The sequence below is a fragment of the Cynoglossus semilaevis genome, chromosome 19, assembly GCF_000523025.1.
Source record: "Cynoglossus semilaevis isolate Cse_v1.0 chromosome 19, Cse_v1.0, whole genome shotgun sequence".
Classification (NCBI taxonomy): Eukaryota; Metazoa; Chordata; class Actinopteri; order Pleuronectiformes; family Cynoglossidae; genus Cynoglossus; species Cynoglossus semilaevis.
Window position 1 is genome coordinate 14,002,301 of NC_024325.1, and position 8,711 is coordinate 14,011,011.

Sequence of the window (8,711 nt, forward strand, 5' to 3'; positions counted from 1 at the left end):
CGTTAGACATCACAGCAGTGACACAAGGTTTATATTTTTTAACAAACTGTCAGTCTCTGACCTGCTGACCTCTGACAGGTTCCTGACATGAGCTGAAGTGGACGGTCCAGGGCTCAGAATGTAAGGACTAAAATGTAAAACATAATCATTTGTTATCTTTTTAAAGGTTATTAGTTGGAGATTGATCACGAAAAATATAAAGTTTAAAAATCCCAGTAAAACCCACGGACAGATGAGATGAACTCCTGCAGACTGGTGACCTTTGACTCACCACGACTGGTCCAGTTAAAACACTGCAGCTCTGTTGATTTCTAACTGAATCGATAGCCTGTAATGTTTGCAGCATCTTAATCACTTGACTGCAGCAGCTGGGTGTTAGTTTACAGGTCATGTCAGGCTCTGAGGTGACGTCAACCCTGCTTCGTGCTCCAGTTACTTTATTATGCATATAAAATAAAGTATATACAGTAAAGAAGACACCATCACTGACCTGCAGTAAATGAAGTCGAGTTTAAAGGACAAGAGTTTCTTTTCTTTTTTTTTAGAACATTTGGAGTTCATTCCCTCCAGAACTGCCTTTCCTCCCGCTGACGCACCGTTAAATTAGCCTAGCGGTGCATCATCAGTAACGCTCACGGACCGTGATGAGGGTGAGGGTGAGGGTGAGGGTTCTACTTTTATATAAATACGTTATGCTCAGAAATCAGATCAGGAAACAAAGCCGATCCAACAGGAACTGGGATCAAACCCACAGATTCACACCAAGTGAGGGAGTAGGGGCAGGAGGGCAAATAGGTCTGCCTGGGGGTAAAGAACGCGGGTCCGGTGGGCGGCGTGGGTTTGTGTATTTAGGATGATCTTGTCCTGGTCTCAGTGATGACTGTCACGTGACCTGTGTGGAATAAAACACAGACTGGTTGGTTTGAGGTTTGTTTTTTTTGGGCCAGTGCTTCTTCATAGACGACGTGGTGAAACAGTCCAAGTTCAAACAAGTCTCAGTGGCGCCCCCCAGTGTTTAGATCTGGAGAATCCATCAAAAAAAGTATTTAAACCGTGTCCAGTGGTAAAGAAGAACAGAGTTGGTTCCCACAAAGTGAAGTCATTGATGAAGCACCAACCATATGGTGTTTGTAGGTGATTAATGGAAGCGTGCTGCTCTGGAACCGATCCACGAAGAAAGACTGACATTAACGATGACGAAGAGTAAAATCCTGCCCGTTATTAACATGCAACTAAACACCAGCTGTGTCGGGTGTGAAGAAAGGTCGGCTGTGGGAACACAAATGCAAATATTGCAGAATTCCTACCCCTAATTAAGATGTTAATACAAATAGATTCACAGTTTTTAGTTTTCATTTATGGAAGGACTTGTCGTAGCTGAAAGAACGCTGACACAGGGTCAGATTTACTTTGTTTAAATTTCTGTGTGGTTGAAATAATAGTAACTGAACGCGCGATGGGGGGGGGTGGGGGGGGGGGGGGGGGGGGGGGTAAACTTGAAAGTGTCCTCATCGTTCAACAATTTAGTTTTTTATTAAACTCCATATTTTTCTTCTGTTTTAGAGCTTCTGTCTTCACTGGTTACCACAGTGGAGCTTCTCATCTCCTGTGTCACCTCCTCCATCATTTCTTCATCACTTCCTGCTTCTTTGAGATCTTCATCCTCAGCTCCTGCCTGGCAGCTCCATCTCCAACGTCATTTTGTCTCTCTCTCCAAGTTTCCACTTCTTTTCAGGTTATGTCCAAATCTTCTCCACCTCCTTGTCTAAATTCTGCTCCTGCACCTGAGCCTGGTCTTCTGATCTGCTCAGTTCTAATCCCGTCCATCCTGGTCGCTCAGATTAGAAATCTCAGCATCTTCAACTCCTCAGACAGTGGAACCAACTCTCTGTGTTAAAAGAGGCTTTAAGAAATCTAAGAGGAACAGCTCCTGGCTGTGTCCTCCTCCCTGGTCAGTGGATTAAACACTTGTGTGTGATTTGGCTCAGGATTTAACGCCCGATGGCCCACCTGGTTTGACTCCCCCCCCATCTCTAATTAATCCAGGCCTGGCTCTGGTAGAACACAGACTGTGACTTCCTGTGGCAGGAGTCTGATGAGCAATTTAGGATTAGGATGATGGATTTTTTTTCTCACAGATACATCAGAAAACAGATGGAATTGAATCCCTGACGGCCTGGTTGGATGATGACCCCTCACACAGTGACTGGTCCAAGTCACCCCCCTGCCCCCCCACATTTGGCTGAGGTTGATTCACAGGATGGTTTTGTAGCAGCACACGTTCCATCTTTGTGAGTCGGGGACTGGCACTGAATGAAACTGGTCCCTGGACCCTGACCCTGACCCTGACCTTGGACCCTGACCTGACTTTAAATCCTTGAGTTGACTCAGAATTCACTTTGAAGTTTCCCAGGTGAGAGAAAGAGTAGTAGAGCCCCTGGTGGCTAAATTGAGAACAGCACTCAGTTGTAATTTAGCCCCATTGTCCCAGAGAGATTGTTGTGTGACAACAGAACATGTGCCAATAAAAAAAACATAAAGGACATAAACTTGCTGAGATGAAATGATGACACCTCTGTGTTGTTGTGTTATCAAACATCTGGGCTGCTGTAAGGTCAGGGAGCCGATGATCTGAAAGGTCAACAGATAAAATGAGGGTTTTGTCGATTGCTGTAAAACCTGGTGATGAAAACATTTAACATTTCATTTTGTCCTTCTTGTAAAACCCCAGAATTTATGAGTCATGATCTACAGCAAGGCTGAACAGCTCAGGAAAGATCCTTCAGATTGTTGGTGCATGTGAAAAAAAGGGATTTTTTTTATGAGAGGGTTGCAGGTTCAAAGCCCACCTCAGCAGCATTTAGTGTGTTCCCTCACTCCACAGTTGGTCATTAAAGCGATCGACGCCTCCTAGGAATAAGTTGATGAGCCAGGACTCATTCAATGACTTTGTGTTGAAGTGACTGTGAACAAATGAGAGAAAATGACAAAAAATAAAAACATCAGGTAATTAGAAAACCCCTGGTGGAACAACATTCGGATGGAAACCATGGGGGTGAGCGGGCACCACAGCCACCACCACAAGCAGCAGCAGCAGCAGCAGCAGCAGCAGCAGCAGCAGCACGGATGAATATTAATGGGAATTTGATTAAACATTCCCACGTCTTCAATCTCCCACAGGCGAAGCTTTCACCAAACAAAATAAATGAGTCCGGCCATTTTCATTATCCTGGTGTTGTTTTCCCAGAGCCTCCTCTTAACGTCTGATGAGATCTGAACAACAGATGTTTGAAAGGACAAAGACGGCGTTAGACGACTTCAGGTCCCTCTGGCAGACTTTCATCTGATGTTCTCATCCACATCTTTAACTGCCAGTTTATAATCAGCAAGATATTTAAAGACCTCCGCTCCATTTGTTCTGGGAACATGTTTTTAATTTCTTGGTTTTTCCAGTCTTGTAAACAGAAGCCGTGCTGGTAACAGCTGACGGATGTTTACGTGATATAAATAACCGACAGATCCAACCAACGGGAGACGTGTCTGCTCCTGATGGCCGTTCAGATGGTGGACCACATATGCAGGACAAGAAGCTTTGTGTTTGCCAAAAGCAAACATATATTTTCCCTCTAAAAGCCAACACTGAAGTAGTAGGAGCATCTGATAAAACAATAATCAATAATAATCACAGCTCTAATATGAGGTCAATGCACATGATGTTTATCTATTTATACGAATTGTGGGGGAAAAAAAAGTTTTTGTTCCACTGCAGTACGTCAAGATTTGGAAATCCTTGAGTCACATCTGTCTGTTCTCCTCCCTGATCTACAGACACTACATCAGCCTCCACACCAGTACCAGTACAGTAGCCCAGAGCTTCTCACTCGGCTGTTGTTTGAAGGCAGATCAGTCCACTGCCCCCCCCCCCCCCCACCACCACCACCACCAAACAATGCCCCACATTGACTTGACTCCATCTATAAATAGTTCTACTTGGCTTCATTTTCTTTCACCGTGGCTGTTGTTCTACCCTGTAGTGTGGCCTGCGATACAGCTGGTTCTGCTGCTGGTTCTGCTGCTGGTTCTGCTGCTGGTTCTGCTGCTGGTTCTGGCTCACTTACTGGATCAAATCAAACTGAGACATGAGTTACTTCTGCCAGACAAAGCTGCAGGAAGTGCAATGAACATCTGTGGACCACAGGGGGGAAATCAAAGATGATAATTGACCTGTCCTGGGGGGGACAGAGACGGACGTTTTTCATAAAGGTTCATAGGACACATACAAATCAGTGAGTAATTAGATTCTGAGGGTCACATCAACACCAACGTAAACTGCTGTGAATGAAGTCCATGTATCAGTGTTTTCAGCAGCGTGTCCTTGATATTTATGATTATTACTTATCACTGCGTCTCATTAGTTCTGGGGTTTGTTGACTGTTTTATTGAGTAATTTTTATTCCAGGTTGTTCTGTGACTGCCGTGATCTGATAAATTATTCACTCTTGTTGTGTTACGGCTGCTGCTCTGTGCACTCACACATTAAAAATGTGCACAAAATAATCTCATAGTCAAGGCTGCGTTGATCTGGAAATGTCTGAAATGGTGGATGAATTTTTTTTTTCTGTCAGGGGTTTTGGATTTAAACACTTTAAAACAATCGACAAATACAGAACTCTGTGCTGACTGTATCAGTCAAACCACAGGAGTCAAAAAAGGATTTCATATTTGAACAGACCGTAGAACACTACACGTCATCTTTGACAATAACGCCCTCTAGTGGCTAGGTTAGGGATATATTATCTCCATATCTGCGGTGTTATAAATATTATTATTATAAAATGGTCCCTTAATTTTATACCAATTATTAATGTATTGGGTCACTAATCTGGATCAGAACAGTCATCATATAAAAATCCATTCCAACCCACATTCACACCAGCGGTCGAATAAATGTGAATAATTCATTCCGCAGTCACCACTGCGCCACCGTGTGGCCCAGGAAAGACTTTAAAAGATTTTAAAAGCTCGTCATGAAGTGTCAGTGGGAACAAAACACATTATTTGTCCAAAAACCTAATCTGACATTTTTCTGGAGTGGTGGTCGTGGGGATAATTTACCTGTGATGAATCAGCCGTGGAGAAAAACCAGTGTCTGCTGCCGATGATTGGACTTTTCCTCGTTTAAAAAGTATGTACTTCCACGACTCGTCTCTTCTGCTCCCGTCTGGTTTCCATGGGGATCTTTTGCCACCTAGAGGCTGAGAAGTGGGAGCTACTGCAAAATGTATGAGTGCTCATTACAACATGACAAATAGCGCAATTATCTGGTTCATTATGACATTCAACACCATCCATCATCCTCATCCTCCTCCTCATCATCATCATCATCCTGCTGCTGCTGCTGAGACCTCACATCATCATCATCATCCTGCTGCTGCTGAGACCTCAGTTCAAACTTGACCTAAATGAACATAAATAGAAAACATTGATCTCTTCACATGTGAAAACATCAATGTTTTATGGGCAGAATTGGAGTATATAGCACCACCTGCAGATTAAAAAGTGTTACTAAGTTTTTGTTTAGTATATTGCAGTGTCACTATGTGGATCTGATTTGATTTAGATCTATATAATCTCAACTAATTTGTTTTATCAATGGTCTTCATCAATTAATAAAATTGTTATTTCAACATATTTTATAAAATAATTAGAACTTTATTATAGTCCTTAAAATATATTCAAGATTAAATATAAGCATATATATATATGTAGACATGTTTCACACCAACGATCAGTCTGAGGAAGAAAATTTAAAAAACCAAACTTAGGAAAAACTACATATTTATTCAAGGCTCTGTGGTGTTAATCAAACACCAGTTAAATGTCAGACCTACCTGAGCATCTCCATCCAATAATGATCACAGTGTTCATTCATTAACACCACATTTAATCCGTTCTTGAAGCCCCCGACTCTCGGCAGCGGTGGGCTGCACTTATTTACCACATGTTGTGATTCCAGCTCGGCGCCAGATTTGAACGAGCAACACCTCGATGTTAAACCAGTCCTTTAGTCCCCGTCACCGCTACAGTCGGCCTCCGGGGCCTGTGTTACGATGTCATGGTGATCCAAATATCTGAGGAACATTATTATTAATGTCGAACTAAATGTCTCGAAGAATCCAGGCGGGTTGTGTACCTAATGATTTGGTCGTTTCTACGGGATAACTGCCTTATATTTGGCCCCACCTTTTCCTCAGCCAAACTTTGTTAAGTTTTAGGTGTTTTTCTTGTGACTCAACTTCAACAGTGCCGTCTGTCACTCCTCTTCCTCCATCTCCTCCTCCTCCTCCTCCACTGAGTCCTCAGAGCTGTGTACCACTGCAGCACTGAGAACGTGGAGCTCCCCTGAACCAACCAGAAGTCTCTCTGACAGGACACACACAAACTGTGGGTCAGTTTCAAGTCACCACTGTGTAAATGTTAGGATTCAATTATAACAAGAGCAGCAGCAGCAGCAGCAGCAGCAGCCTGTGACTGGGGTGGACTCACTTCTTACCGTCTGCAGGTGGTTGGACTCTGCTGCCCCTCCCTGGTGGCTCCTGTTGTTCTCTCAGAGCTGCAGAGTTCAGTACAGTCTCAGTGTGAACAGCTGCACACACACTTGTCAGCTCCTGCTCAGGGACCGTGGCCTGAAAGGGATTCAGGACAAATGAGGTCATGAGGAGGAGTGTAGGAGACGCACCACATTTGTCACCACTGTCATTTACTTTAAACAAACCTTTACTTGCTGTAGATGTTTGTCCTTCACCGTCCTCTTCTCTGAATCCTGAACTTCCCTCCTGGTGTTTGCGCTCCTGAAATACTGACTCTCGGCGGCGCCATCCTGCTTCTTCGCCACGTCTCTCTCAAAGTGCCGCAATGACATAACTGCGGGACGAGACATGGACGAGCCGACGGCCATTAGGGAATGTTACTATACTCAGTGTAAACAGCTCACGTCTTATTAGTTTACAGTCTGTGCTGCAGAAACGACTGCAGACTGTGAGTGAATCCTGATACCTGCTCTGCTGTGTCCTCGTCTGGCTGCTCTGACCTCAGCCTCCATCTCTCTCAGCTTCTCAGCACAGCGGCCCTCGGTCTCAGACAACCGCTGCTGCAGGACTGGGGAGGGGGGTCATGGGACAGGGGAGGGTGGAAGGTTAATTCAACATTCTTTAATACAGTATCTGACTGAGTCATATGTCGGGGGACGATCTGGGTTTTTATTACATTCTTTTTGCCTTCAGTATTTCCAAACATTTGTTTTTTTCTCTTGTCTTACATTATAGAATTTTTGGAATTATTGATCAAAATGAGGACAGAGATCTGATTTGTAATATCTGGCAAAGTTGATGCAGAGCTGGAGCCAATCTCCCAGCAGTCATAGGGTGAGGGTGGGGTCACAGTCAATAGAACCAATAACCCGTATCTGCATGTTTTTGAGATGCAGGATGAAACCCTGGAGAAAACCCAGACACTGCCTTGCATGAAAAGTATCATCAGGGTTAGTGCTTTGGGCAAAATACACTTGAACGGCAACAAAGTGAGCAACTTTGGGGTTAAAAGTGTGAGACAAGACGGAGCTAAGGAGCCAGATACGGTCCCACAGGGACGACAGTCAAGGTGCTCTTGAGTTTGTCACTTAATCCCCCACTGCTCCAGAGAACCCACCCAGCAGGGGCGAGTCAGGTGTCAGCCCGATCCCATGTGTGAATGTGTGGAGTCGGCACTGAAGGGCGTTTCAAAAACATACCGTCCTCTCTGCTGATGATTCAAGGCTGTGGAAGCAGCGGTGCAGTCTTAAGAAACGTCTCATGTCTTACTCTGCTCACTCTGCTCCTGCTGCAGGATCAGCTCCGAGCCCAGTTTCTCCACGCTGACCTCGCTCTCCTCCAGCCGGGCCTGGATCTGCTGCAGGCTCTGCTCGGCCTTCTGCCTGTCAGTCCAACTCTGCTCCAGATCCTGCTGCTGCTGCCTGCACTTGCTTTCATCTGAGGAGGACATACAGAGTGAACTCCAAACACACACACGTACACACACATCGGCGGGTCATAGACCACAGATCATCATGAATCGTGAGGACGCTCACACTGTTCTTTCAGATCGGCCAGAGCTTTCTGGATGAGCTGCGGGGTTCTTTTCAGCTCTTGCGCGAGCTCGTCTCTCTCCTCACACACCAGGCTGAGCTGCGTCTGGAGGTTTGTCAGGCTGTGGGGGCATGAAGACGAGACGGCAGAGGAAACCAAAGAGGAAAACAAGACGGCAGAGGAAACCAAAGAGAAAAAACAAGAGAGAGAGAGTTTTCTACCCCGTGTAACCACCACTACAGCTGCTTTATTGTGATAAACCGATGCTGTCCAAGTAGTAGCGTCGTATAAACATAACAATATTGATTACACCACTCAATACATGTTGTTCTTCAAACAAGGCTGTAACAGATATGTCTGTGTTTGACCGCAGTACTGAGGTGTGAAGTTCAGTTACTGTGGAAACTGCATCAGTGACAATTCTGCAACAATGATGAAAGAGCTGCAGAGGAAGTGCTTTAACTGTTGGAGTTAAATGTCAACAGAATTGATTCTCTACGTGTGAAACGACTCAGGATTTCATTTAAAAACTTTTAATCATTTTTTAATGAAACCTGCACCTCATCATAAATTTTCATTTTCAAACGT

The 8,711-nt window shown here is 44.5% G+C and overlaps 1 protein-coding gene across 15 annotated transcripts in view; it reads right to left on the reverse strand.

Annotated features, from left to right (window-relative positions):
- The window catches only part of gria3a (glutamate receptor, ionotropic, AMPA 3a), a 55,451-nt gene extending 50,051 nt beyond the window's left edge, over positions 1-5,400 (reverse strand). For 6 of the 15 annotated variants that reach the window (XM_025065713.1, XM_025065710.1, XM_025065708.1 and 3 more), the window contains exons 1-3: positions 5,116-5,399; positions 2,850-2,963; positions 2,574-2,631 (exon numbers count right to left, since the gene is read on the reverse strand). The gene's annotated coding sequence lies outside the window, so the exon portion shown is untranslated. Of the gene's footprint in view, positions 1-61; positions 128-271; positions 806-2,573; positions 2,632-2,849; positions 2,964-4,118; positions 4,230-5,115 lie in introns of those variants that run through there. The other 9 variants (XM_025065715.1, XM_025065712.1, XM_025065711.1 and 6 more) reach the window with 6 other exon arrangements.
- Between the last annotated feature and the right edge of the window lie 3,311 nt (positions 5,401-8,711).